The sequence below is a fragment of the Hyla sarda genome, chromosome 8 (assembly GCF_029499605.1).
Source record: "Hyla sarda isolate aHylSar1 chromosome 8, aHylSar1.hap1, whole genome shotgun sequence".
In the NCBI taxonomy this organism is placed as follows: Eukaryota; Metazoa; Chordata; class Amphibia; order Anura; family Hylidae; genus Hyla; species Hyla sarda.
In genome coordinates, this window is record NC_079196.1 from 219,978,298 (window position 1) to 219,991,364 (window position 13,067).

The following is a 13,067-nucleotide window of genomic DNA, read 5'->3' on the forward strand; positions in this document are numbered from 1 at the left end:
GTTTTTCTACAGAGATCTGGATCCATCTGGCCAGGTCATGTTTCTCTATAGAGATCTGGATCCATCTGACCAGGCCATGTTTCTCTATAGAGATCTGGATCCATCTGGCCAGGTCATGTTTCTCTATAGAGATTTGGATCCATCTGACCAGGTCATGTTTCTCTATAGAGATCTGGATCCATCTGACCAGGCCATGTTTCTCTATAGAGATCTGGATCCATCTGACCAGGCCATGTTTCTCTATAGAGATCTGGATCCATCTGACCAGGCCATGTTTCTCTATAGAGATCTGGATCCATCTGACCAGGACATGTTTCTCTATAGAGATCTGGATCCATCTGACCAGGCCATGTTTCTCTATAGAGATCTGGATCCATCTGATCAGGCCATGTTTCTCCATAGAGATCTGGATCCATCTGACCAGGACATGTTTCTCTATAGAGATCTGGATCCATCTGACCAGGCCATGTTTCTCTATAGAGATCTGGATCCATCTGACCAGGCCATGTTTCTCTATAGAGATCTGGATCCATCTGACCAGGACATGTTTCTCTATAGAGATCTGGATCCATCTGATCAGGCCGTGTTTCAGATAGTGTAGATCTAGTAATCTAATGCCACCATATATGGAAAGAGGGGCAACTGCTGATCATCTCTGACACCGCTTATCTCCATGTCATCTGAAGAGGATCCAATATGGCTGATGCTATTTTAGCCTGAGAATGGAGGGGGCTCAGCATCTGATAGCACCAGTGGACTCCAAAAATCTACCCAGTTTATGTTCTACTTTTGTCCTTCCTTTTTTTTTCTGTATACAGAGATATTATATTTGTTTTTTATATTCTTTTTCTTTCCTTTCCTTTGATCTCCGGTTCCGTTTTGAAGTTGTTACTTTTATCATCATCATCATCGCTGTTTGAATGTTCTCTTATATACTGATGGAGTTTTCCCAGACGGTTTTTGGTGATCCCAGGCTCCTGCTGCCACAGATGCTGCTGCGTTGCGTCTGAACATGCTGGGAGTTCTTCATCTACAGGTTCAGGGCCCACTGGGTTTTGGAGCTGCTGATCAGGTCTTAGACCAGTGGGGTTCAAACTGTGGCTCTCCAGCTTTTTCAAAACTACACCTCCCAGCATGCCAACGGCTGTCTTAGAATAGTTATGTGACCTAAGAACTAATCTCCCATAAACCATCAGCTGTCCGGGCATGCTGGGAGTTGTAGTTTTGCTATATCCGAAGGTTTGGAAACAAACATCTACATTGATCTACCAGGACATGCTGGGAGTTGTAGTTTTTCAACATCTGGAGTTCCACAGTTTGGAGACCACTGTCTTTAAACAGCTCACCTGTTTCTTATCTACCAGGGCATGCTGGGAGTTGTAGTTTTTCAACATCTAGAGATCCCCTGTTTGGAGAATACTGTCTTAGACTAAGGCAGCTGTTACTCATTTACCAGGGCATGCTGGGAGTTGTAGTTATGCTACCTCAGGAGGATTGGAGACTACTATCAGGACCAATGCCATTGTTGGTTATCTACCAAGGCATGCTGGGAGTTGTAGTTTCTGCACCCTTAGGATACACTTGTGACCTAAGAACTAACCTCCCATAAGCCAATGGCTGTCCAGGCATGCTGGGAGTTGTAGTTTTGCTATGTTTTGTTACATCAGGAGGATTGGAGACTACTATCAGGACCAAAGCCATTGTTGGTTATCTACCAAGGCATGCTGGGAGTTGTAGTTTGTGCACCCTTAGGATAGATTTGTGACCACAGAACTAACCTCCCATAAGCCAATGGCGGTCCGGGCATGCTGGGAGTTGTAGTTTTGCCACGTTTTGCTACATCCGGAGGATTGGAGACTACTATCGTTGACCCCCGCAGCTATTGCTGATATACCAGAGCATAGGAGTTGTATTTTTGCGCCCTCTTAAGTCTTGTGACCTGATCTCCCATAATGCCCTGCTGACTGTCAGCATTTTTCTTTCTGTGTGAACGGAGAACATAAACTCGTAAAGTGACACCTATGTACGGTATTTCTCCACATTCCAGCCTTTGTATTGTTCCTGACTAGAGATGAGCGAACTTACAGTAAATTCGATTCGTCACAAACTTCTTGGCTCGGCGGTTGCTGACTTTTCCTGCATAAATGAGTTCAGCTTTCCGATGCTCCGGTGGGCTGGAAAAGGTGGATACAGTCCTAGGAGACCCTTTCCTAGGACTGTATCCACCTGTTCCAGCCCACCGGAGCACCGGAAAGCTGAACTAATTTATGCAGGAAAAGTTATCAACTGCCGAGCCGAGAAGTTCGTGAAGAATCGAATTTACTGTAAGTTCGCTCATCTCTATTCCTGACCTTTTCATTCCCGTCCCGGCTGTATATTCGTTCACACCCTGCATATTGTTTTCCATGTCACTTGTTCAGTGCAGGCCTGCAGATAGGGGGCGCTTCCTGCTATTGCTTTATCTCCTACAGGTGAATGTGGGAAACGTTGCCCTATATACCTCTCAGATCTTATGGCAGCGTTTTCCAACCAGGGTGCCTCCAGCTGTTGCAAAACTACAACTCCCAGCATGCCCGGACAGCCGAAGGCTGTCCGGGCATGCTGGGAGTTGTAGTTTTGCAACAGCTGGAGGCACCCTGGTTGGAAAACACTGTCTTATGAAGTAGATGAGCAGTATACATAGTAACGTCCTGATCTCTGAGCCCCGAGACCACTAGTCAGATGAGCAGAATTATCTGTGAAATCCAATCATCCCATAATACCAGATAACATAATGGAGAAGCTGTAGTCGTCGACTAAGTCATTATCCTAAAGGGGATTGGCCGTTCCCTTTCAGTATCCATGAAAAACAGAAGAAATGTTAACTCTTGTGTCCTAAAATTACATTTTTTCTTCTTTATGTAGTGCAGCGTAGGCTATAATTAGAGAGAGATTACATTTAGAGGTTCTTGTGTACGCCTTGTGCTTACCTGTTTTAGTGTGGCTGATGATGTTGCAGCCATACTGATTCTAATTCCGTCGCTCAAATGATTTCCTAATGCTGCTTCCATTGCTCATGAATCTGGGTATTCACACGCTAGTAGATAGCAGCGAGTTTTCCCGCCGCGAGTTACGCTGCCATTGGTTTAAATGGGTCAGCGGACAGTCCGCAAATCTGACACTATTACGGACTGTCTGTGGACCCATTCAAATCAATGGTAGTGTAACTCGCAGCAGGTTTCCCGCAGCATGAAACGCGCTGCTAGTAATAACGTGTGAACGCACCCTAAATCACTGAAACCGGAAACTGAAGATAACTTAAAGCCAGGGTAGTGGACGACCAATCACAATTGCAATAGATTCACAGAAACAAAACCTACCCTTAAAGGGGTACTCCGCTGGAAAACTTTTTTTTTTTTTTTTTTTTTTTTAAATCAACTGATGCCAGAAAGTTAAAGGGGTATTCCAGGAAAAAAACTTTTTTTTATATATATCAACTGGCTCCAGAAAGTTAAACAGATTTGTAAATGACTTCTATTTAAAAAAATCTTAATCCTTTCAGTACTTATGAGCTTCTGAAGTTAAGGTTGTTCTTTTCTGTCTAAGTGCTCTCTGATGACACGTGTCTCGGGAACCGCCCAGTTTAGAAGCAAAGCCCCATAGCAAACCTCTTCTAAACTGGGCGTTTCCCGAGACATGTGTCATCAGAGAGGATTTAGACAGAAAAGAACAACCTTAACTTCAGAAGCTCATAAGTACTGAAAGGATTAAGATTTTTTAATAGAAGTAATTTACAAATCTGTTTAACTTTCTGGATCCGATAGAGATAGAATCTATTATAAAAAAAATTTCCTGGAATACCCCTTTAAACAGATTTGTAGATTACTTCTATTAAAACAATATTAATCCTACCAGTACTTAGCTGCTGTATGCTCCACAGAAAGTTATTTTCTTTCTGAATTTCTTTTCTGTCTGACCATAATGCTCTCTGCTGACACCTCTGTTCATGTCAGTAACTTTCCAGAGCAGGAGAGGTTTGCTATGGGGATTTGCTCCTGCTCTGGACAGTTCCTAAAATGGACAGAGGTGTCAGCAGAGAGCACTGTGGTCAGACAGAAAGGAAATTCAAAAAGAAAATAATTTCCTCTGTAGTATACAGCAGCTGATAAGTACTGGAAGGATTAACATTTTTAAGTATCCGGCTGGGGGACGGGAAATCTGGGTGCTCCTGTACCCCAGCCGGACCCAGCCCCCTTCTCATTCATTTGAATGAGCCGACCGGAGTGAAACAGTGACTCCGGTCAACCACACCTTAAACCGCGGCATCCCTGATGAACCCGCTTTGTACATTAGTGGGAAAAACCTGTTGGATTTTCTTTATAGCATTAGAACTGTGTATGCTGTGAGAATTATGGGATATTTTTATACTCAGCTGTACCTGTCATCCATTACAGTTTAAGCTTTTTTTTTTGTGAGCTTTTCATACTTTTTGTATTTATTTTTCACATTTATTTTTGGACACTAGACACGGTTGTTTTGTTACTTTGTGTGAGGGTTTGGTCTTACCATCTATGACAATGAGGTATCACCAAGTCCAACCCTGCGATTTCCCGCTCCTTCCTCTCCCCCATTTTTTTTAGTTTCTTTTCCTGTGCACATTAGTGCTAAGGTGGGACCGTCACCGTGGTTGAGGCCATCCTGTTGAGGAGACAGGGTCAGTGGCATTGGGAGTTACAGTTTGTAGGGTGGGCACTTATCTTCCTCCCCCCATTTGTCTGACATTTGACTATATACTGAACCCCACCATTTAACTGTCTAGGTGACCATTATTAATACCTTTTTATCTTAAGTATATAATAAAGTTGACTTTTTATCCTTCCTTAAAGCGGTATTCCGGCTTTATACATCTTATCCCCTCAATCTCGGTGCAGGCCCAGGCACGCCCCCTCCCATAGATATGAATGGCGGGGGCGTGGCTGTGATGTCATGTCACTGTCTCGGAGGCAGCATTTGACCCAGAATGCCGGGGGCTGCACCGATATTGCATGTGTGATAGCCTGGGGGAGTAGGGTATGGGGAGTGTAGCTGTGCGGTGACTAAAGGGTGCTTGTTAACCCTTGCTATTCGTGACGCCAGGGTGAGGGCTCCTCAGTAACGCTTGTCCTACCGCCACCCTTCCCAAGAGCGATAGGGAGGTAGATAATAATGTCCACAACCGGAGAGTTTTCTGAAACAGTTGTAACTTTTACTGAAGATTTTATGCAAGCTTCATAACCAGAACAGTTGCTATACATGCAAGCTTTCTTTGGAGATTGACAAAGGTTGGGACTTCAGCAATTTAGAGTCTTTAGGATAATATGCGCTGTTCCACTGGATTTAGGGGATTTACCGTATTTATCGGCGTATAACACGCACTTTTTAGGCTAAAATTTTTAGCCTAAAGTCTATGTGCCTGTTATACGCCGATACACCCCCAGGAAAGGCAGGGGGAGAGAGGCCGTCGCTGCCCGCTTCTCTCCCCCTGCCTTTCCTGGCGTCTAGAGCGCTGCTGCCGGCCCTTCTCTCCCCCCTGGGTATCGGCGCCGCTGCCCGTTCTCTCCCCCTGCCCCGTTGCCTCCCCCCATCCCCGGTGGCATAATTACCTGGGTCGGGTCCGCGCTACTGCAGGCCTCCGGCGTGCGTCCCCGGTGTCGTTGCTATGCGCTGCACGGCGCATGACGTCAGTGCGCCGCGCCGTGCATAGCAACGACACAGGGGACGCGCGCCGGAGGCCTGCAGCAGCGCGGACCCGACCCAGGTAATTATGCCTCCGGGGATGGGGGGAGGCAACGGTGCCGCTTCCTCTTCTCTCCCCCTGGCTGTCGGCGCTGCTTCTCTCCCCCTGGCTATCGGCGCCGGCACTGATAGTCAGGGGGACAGAACGGGCAGCGGCGCCGATAGCCAGGGGGAGAGAAGGGCCGGCAGGAGCGCTCTAGACCCCAGGGAAGGCAGGGGGAGAGAAGCGGGCAGCGATGGCCTCTCTCCCCCTGCCTTTCCTGGGGGTATATCGGGGTATACACGCGCACACACGCACCCTCATTTTACCATGGATGTTTGGGTAAAAAACTTTTTTAACTCAAATATCCTTGGTAAAATGAGGGTGCGTGTTATAGGCCGGTGTGTGGTATACCCCGATAAATACGGTAGTTGCGGTCCAGTAGTCCCGGGGGGGTGGGGGGGGGGGGGGGGGGGCGGGGGATGGTAGTTTAGAACTCACGGTTTAGTTCCCCTGAGGCTGGTAGGTTTTCTGGCCTAGCTTGTCTTTGCAAGTTGCGCAGATCCGTCCTGCTAGTCTGGCATCCACGAGAGCAGCAACCCAAGAGAGAGATCATTGGCTACAGCTCCCTTATATGGGCAGGGGCTGGACTAGAGCTAATTGGTCCATACTTCTGTCAATCATCTTTACAAAGGGCTATGGGTAAACATGTGACCCAAGGACCTCCAAAGGTCCTCCAACAAACCATAGAGGAATGAACATAGTCACTTGACCGAAGGTCCTGCGACTCTACCGAGGTAAGTACTACTATATATCCTGATCCCATAGAGATAGCAGCAGTATACAGATAGAGCTTGAGGGGAGGTGTATAACTACTATATATCCTGATCCCATAGAGATAGCAGCAGCAGTATACAGATAGAGCTTGAGGGGAGGTGTATAACTACTATATATCCTGATCCCATAGAAATAGCTAGAGATGAGCGAACTTACAGTAAATTCGATTCGTCACGAACTTCTCGGCTCGGCAGTTGATGACTTATCCTGCGTAAATTAGTTCAGCTTTCAGGTGCTCCTGGGGGCTGGAAAAGGTGGATACAGTCCTAGGAAAGAGTCTCCTAGGACTGTATCCACCTTTTCCAGCCCACCGGAGCACCTGAAGGCTGAACTAATTTATGCAGGAAAAGTCATCAACTGCCGAGCCGAGAAGTTCGTGACGAATCGAATTTACTGTAAGTTCGCTCATCTCTAGAAATAGCAGCAGCAGTATACAGATAGAGCTGGCAGGGATGTGTATGACTGCTATATATATCCTGATCCCAATGAGATAGCAGCAGTATACAGATAGAGCTGGCGGGGATGTGTATGACTACTATATATCCTGATCCCAATGAGATAGCAGCAGTATACAGATAGAGCTGGAGGGGATGTGTATGACTGCTATATATATCCTGATCCCATAAAGATAGTAGCAGCAGTATACAGATAGAGCTGGAGGGGAGGTTCTACAACTACTATATATCCTGATCCCAATGAGATAGCAGCAGTATACAAATAGAGCTGGAGGGGATGTGTATGACTGCTATATATATCCTGATCCCATAAAGATAGTAGCAGCAGTATACAGATAGAGCTGGAGGGGAGGTTCTATAACTACTATATATCCTGATCCCAATGAGATAGCAGCAGTATACAGATAGAGCTGGAGGGGATGTGTATGACTGCTATATATATCCTGATCCCATAAAGATAGTAGCAGCAGTATACAGATAGAGCTGGCGGGGGGGTGTATGACTACTATATATCCTGATCCTAATGAGATAGCAGCAGTATACAGATAGAGCTGGCGGGGATGTGTATGACTACTGTATATCCTGATCCCATAGAGATATCAGCAGCAGTATACAGATAGAGCTGGAGGGGAGGTTCTATAACTACTATATATCCTGATCCCAATGAGATAGCAGCAGCAGTATACAGACAGAGCTGGAGGGGATGTGTATGACTACTATATATCCTGATCCCAATGAGATAGCAGCAGTATACAGATAGAGCTGGCGGGGATGTGTATGACTACTATATATCCTGATCCCATAGAGATATCAGCAGCAGTATACAGATAGAGCTGGAGGGGAGGTTCTGTAACTACTATATATCCTGATCCCAATGAGATAGCAGCAGCAGTATACAGAGCTGGAGGGGATGTGTATAACTACTATATATCCTGATCACAAATAGAAATAGCAGCAGCAGTATACAGATAGAGCTGGAGGGGATGTGTATGACTATATATAATATAATATAGCAGTATATAGATAGAGGGGTCTGGAAGCTGCCTGGAGAATTTGATGACTCAGGACTGGCACATTAAACACTGATTTTCTGTGGGTCAAGCTGGTGATCACATGACCCAGTTACAGTAATGAAATAGTTTGCATGAAATGAGAAAAAAACATGTAATACTTCACTTCCCCTCTTGGGGCGCTGTAGAAAATTTGAAGACTTGCTGCCTTGATTCATCACAGATCAGGACTGATCGCCGGATGTCCAGGTAGCAGGAGCCCAATGTTATCAGCTTTTGTCCGAACCCTCGTGAGTCACAGTTACATATGTACAGTCAGTGGGGTCAATGTAAATGACCGCAGTCACATGACACCCTAGTTGCCGTCACCTTATAGTAATGAACCTTTCCCTTTAAATATTTTCCTTGTGTAGATATTTTTTTTTCTGCAGGCATGAAGAGGTTAATATAAAAGGCATTTAATTCAATTAGATTGATTTTACGGAGATGGTCACATGGCGGCCGCCGCCGAACTTATTGAATTACGCAATCATGTAAATAACATTTTCCACTTCTAACCCTGGATCTTCGCAATGTCGCCATTAACCCTTTTATATTCCCAAGGCGATCGTCCACACTGCTCTACAGGCCCCTCCCCTTTCTTGAGACTCCTCCTCTTTGACTGTGCAGCATTATTGGAAATCCACTGCTCTCCGTGATCTGGTAAGATTGTGCCAAATCGGAGATCCAGAGCTGCGGTGTAAAGCATGGAGGAGACAAGAGGAGCATTTTGAACCCCCCCGGTGAGACCAAAGGTGAATATTTAGACGACTTCCGACCCCAATAAACATGGCGGCTGAGATGGAGTCACTGATCATCATTGGGTTTTAATGGAGAAGAGCTGCAGTGTAAAGCATTGAGGGTCCAAAAGCTGTAATATGAACCATTGATGAGACAGCCACGTGAATTGTAGACCAGTATTTCCCAACTGGCGTGCCTCCAGCTGTTGCAAAACTACAACTCCCAGCATGCCCGGACAGCCAACGGCTGTCCGGGCATGCTGGGAGTTGTAGTTTTGCAACAGCTGGAGGCACACCTGGTTGGGAAACATTGACCTATACTATATACTACACTATTGTCTAACATGCTGGGAGTTGTAATTTTGCAACAGCTGGAGGCACCCCTGGTTGGAAAACACTGGCCTATACTATATACTACTATATAGTCCAACATGCTGGGAGTTGTAGTTTTGCAACAGCTGGAGGCACACTGGTTGGGAAGCACTGCAGTAGACAATTCTGCTGAGCTAGAGTCCCAGATCCTAGTTGTGTCTTAGGCTGCATTCACACCACGTTTTTGCAATACAGTTTCCCGTATCAGGTTTTTGATGAAAAACTGATTCCCCAAAACCGGACTAAACTGTATCAAAACGTGTGTACAAATTTCAACCTGTATACGGTTTGAAAAATGTCCGGTTGCATTTGTTTTTTTATGAAAAAAAACGTATACGTTTTTAACGTTTCACTCCATTTTGAATAAAGTTTCACTTGTTTAATTGAAATTCCAAGAAAAAAAAACTGTGCAAAGTCAAAACCCGCATGGTGAAAACCGGATGGAACCGTACGCACAAACAGTTCTGTACGGTTCCCATTGACTCCCATGTAAAAAAAAATATATATAAAAAATAAAATGTATACGGTTTAAGGGAACGTTCAGACGAGCGAATTTACAGTGTATTTTACGCTGCGGATCCGTTGCCGAAGGACCTATGTATGCTGCCTTTACATGTGCCTGCTCGGAGCAACAATACGCCACACTGTGCAGATACACTGAAGCGATGTGCGATTCGCCGCGCATGCGCGGTGTACTCGTACACATAGCGGCCGCACCCCCTGTTCTATGAGCTAGGTCGAGAGCTGCCGCGATGTGCGAGTATACTGAGCATGCGCGCGGCAACTCGCACATCACAGCGTGTGTCTGCTGGTAGCGGCGGATTGCCGCTCCGAGCAGGCACATGTAAAGGCAGCATATAGAGGTCCTTCAGCGACGAATCCGCAGTGTAATACGCGCTGTGAATCCGCTCATCTGGACGTAACCTAATACGGTTTACTGTTTTTCACCTGCACCAAAAAACGTGGTAGTCTACGGTTTTGGGTACGGGTAAAAAAAAAACGGACAAAACCGTATAAAACGCAAAACGGACTAAACCGGATGATGCGTTTGACATACGGTTTACAATGTTAAGTCAATGCATACGGTTTTCTATACGGTTCCGTACGGTTTTTAACTTGAAACTGTATACGGGAACTGTATTTCAAAGACGCGGTGTGCGTGCACCCGTAATGGAGCAGAGCTGCAGTGTAAAGCATGGGGAAGACCAGAGCAGCCTCCGAACCTCTGATAAGAGAGACGATGCAGCTGAACTAGATTCACCGCTTATTTTACACCCCAATAAACATCTGCTACTGAAAGCTGTGGAGTAAAGCTGCAGTGTAAAGCATTGAGAAAGGGGCAGCACAACCTCTGATGAGACGATAGGTCATTTTAAAGGGGTACTCCCGTGGAAAACTTTTTTTTTTTTTTTTTTTTTATCAACTGGTGCCAGAAAGTTAAACAGATTTGTAAATTACTTCTATTAAAAAATCTTAATCCTTCCAGTACTTATTAGGGGCTATATACTACAGAAGAAATGCTTTTCTTTTTGGATTTCTCTGATGTCATCACCACAGTGCTCTCTGCTGACATCTCTGTCCATTTTTGGAACTGTACAGAGCAGGAGAAAATCCCCATAGCAAACATATGGTTCTCTGGACAGTTCCTAAAATGGACAGCAGAGGTCAGCAGAGAGCACGGTGGTCATGACAGCAGAGAAATCCAAAAAGAAAAGAATTTCCTCTGTAGTATTCAGCTGCTTATAAGAACTGGAAGGATAAAGATTTTTTTAATAGAAGTAATTTACAAATCTGTTTAACTTTCTGGCACCAGTTAATTAAAAAAAAAAATAAAGTTTTCCACGGGAGTACCCCTTTAAGATTGCCACTGAATGATCCTAATAAGGCTGCTGTGCTGGAGACTCCGATCATAGCTGTTTTCTAATGGAGATGAGCAGTATAAAGCATGGCAGGGACAGTCAGCATGCTTAAAGGGGCACTCTGGTGGAATTTTTTTTTTTTTAAATCAACTGGTGTTAAAATCAAACATATTTGTAAATTACTTCTATTTAAAAATAGCTGCTGTGTGCTCTAGAGAAAGTTCTTTTATTTTGAATTTCTTTTCCGTCTGACCCCAGTGCTCTCTACTGACACCTCTGTTCGTATCAGGAACTGTCCAGGGCAGGAGAGGTTTGCTATGGGGATTTGCTTGTACTCCGGACGGTTCCTGACATGGACAGAGGTGTCAGCAGAGAGCACTGTGGTCAGACGGAAAATAATTTCAGAAAGAAATACAACTTCCTGTTGGGCATACAGCAGCTGATAAGTCCCGGAAGGGTTAAGATTTTTAATAGAAGTAATTTACAAATCTGTTCAACTTTCTGCCACCAGTTGATTTGAAAAAAATATATATTTTCCACCGGAGTACCCCTTTAAAGGGGTTGTCTAGTGAAAGAAACAACCTGTAAGTATAATACAGCCGTGTTCTCTCCCTTGTAAGCTGTGACATCACTTCACAGACTCGGAAAGAAGCCTGCTCCATCCGTTCTTTTCTCCTGTCAGCACAGGACGAGTGAAGGGGGAGCTCTTATTACTGCTCATTAGATTTATTACTCAAGAGATAAGGCATCAGGGAGCCTCTTCTGATGGAATCTACTGTGCATGAGAAAGGTTTCCTGCTGCCTTATCTAATGAGCAGTAATATGATGAGTAATACCAGCTCCCCCCACATTCACATCACTGGTCTAGTCCTGTGCTGAACGAAGGGGAGGAGGGATACAGCAGATGGCTTTCTGAGTCTGTGATGTGAAGTGAAAGCTTACAAGGGACGGAGCAGAGCTGAAAGGAGAGATCTGTGCCCTATGGCTAATAACAATATATTAGTAAGTTGCTTCATTACACCTTTTGACACCATGCGCAGGTTGTTTCTTTTGCTGGACAGCCCCTTTAAAGGGGTACTCCGGTGGAAAACTTTTTTTTTTTTTTTTAAATCAACTGGTGCCAGAAATTTAATCAGATTTATAACTTACTTCTATTAAAAAATCTTAATCCTTTCAGTACTTATTAGCTGCTGAATACTACAGAGGAAATTATTTTCATTTTGGAACACAGAGCTCTCTGCAGACATCACGAGCACAGTGCTCTCTGCTGACATCTCTGTCCATTTTAGGAACTGTCCAGAGCAGCATATGTTTGCTATGGGGATTTTCTCCTGCTCTGGACAGTTCCTAAAATGGACAGAGATGTCAGCGGAGAGCACTGTGTTCCAAAAAGAAAATAATTTCCTCTGTAGTATACAGCAGCTAATAAGTACTGGAAGGATTAAGATTTTTTTCATAGAAAAAAATTACAAATCTGTTTAACTTTCTGGCACCAGTTGATTTAAAAATAAATTAAAAAAAAGTTTTTCCACCGGAGTACCCCTTTAACTTTTATAGATACAGCAATTGGATTTCAGGTTACCTTAGTCTCTAATAGACAATACAGCTCAGTCTTAGGGTACGTTCACACGCGCAAATTTTTTAGCGGGTTTTCCGCTGCGTATTTGAAAGTGGGCGGGCTCTTCTCGGCTGTCCGCAGCATATTTTCCGCGGCGGAATTTACTTACTTCAATGTGGCTTGCGGCAGATTTTCCGCCGTGTACATTCCGCTGCGGAAAATTGGCTGCGGACAGCCAAGAAGAGCCCGCCCACTTTCAAATACGCAGCGGAAAACCCGCAAAAAAATCAGCGCGTGTGAACGTACCCTTATAGAGTAGAGCCGCAGTATAAAGCATGAGGAAGGAAATAGCATCATTCTGAGCCTTTGATGAGACAGAACCTGAAATGCAGGTTACCTTAGATGCTAGTAAATGATACTGCTAACCCATGGTTTCCCAACTAGGGTGCCTCCAGCTGTTGTA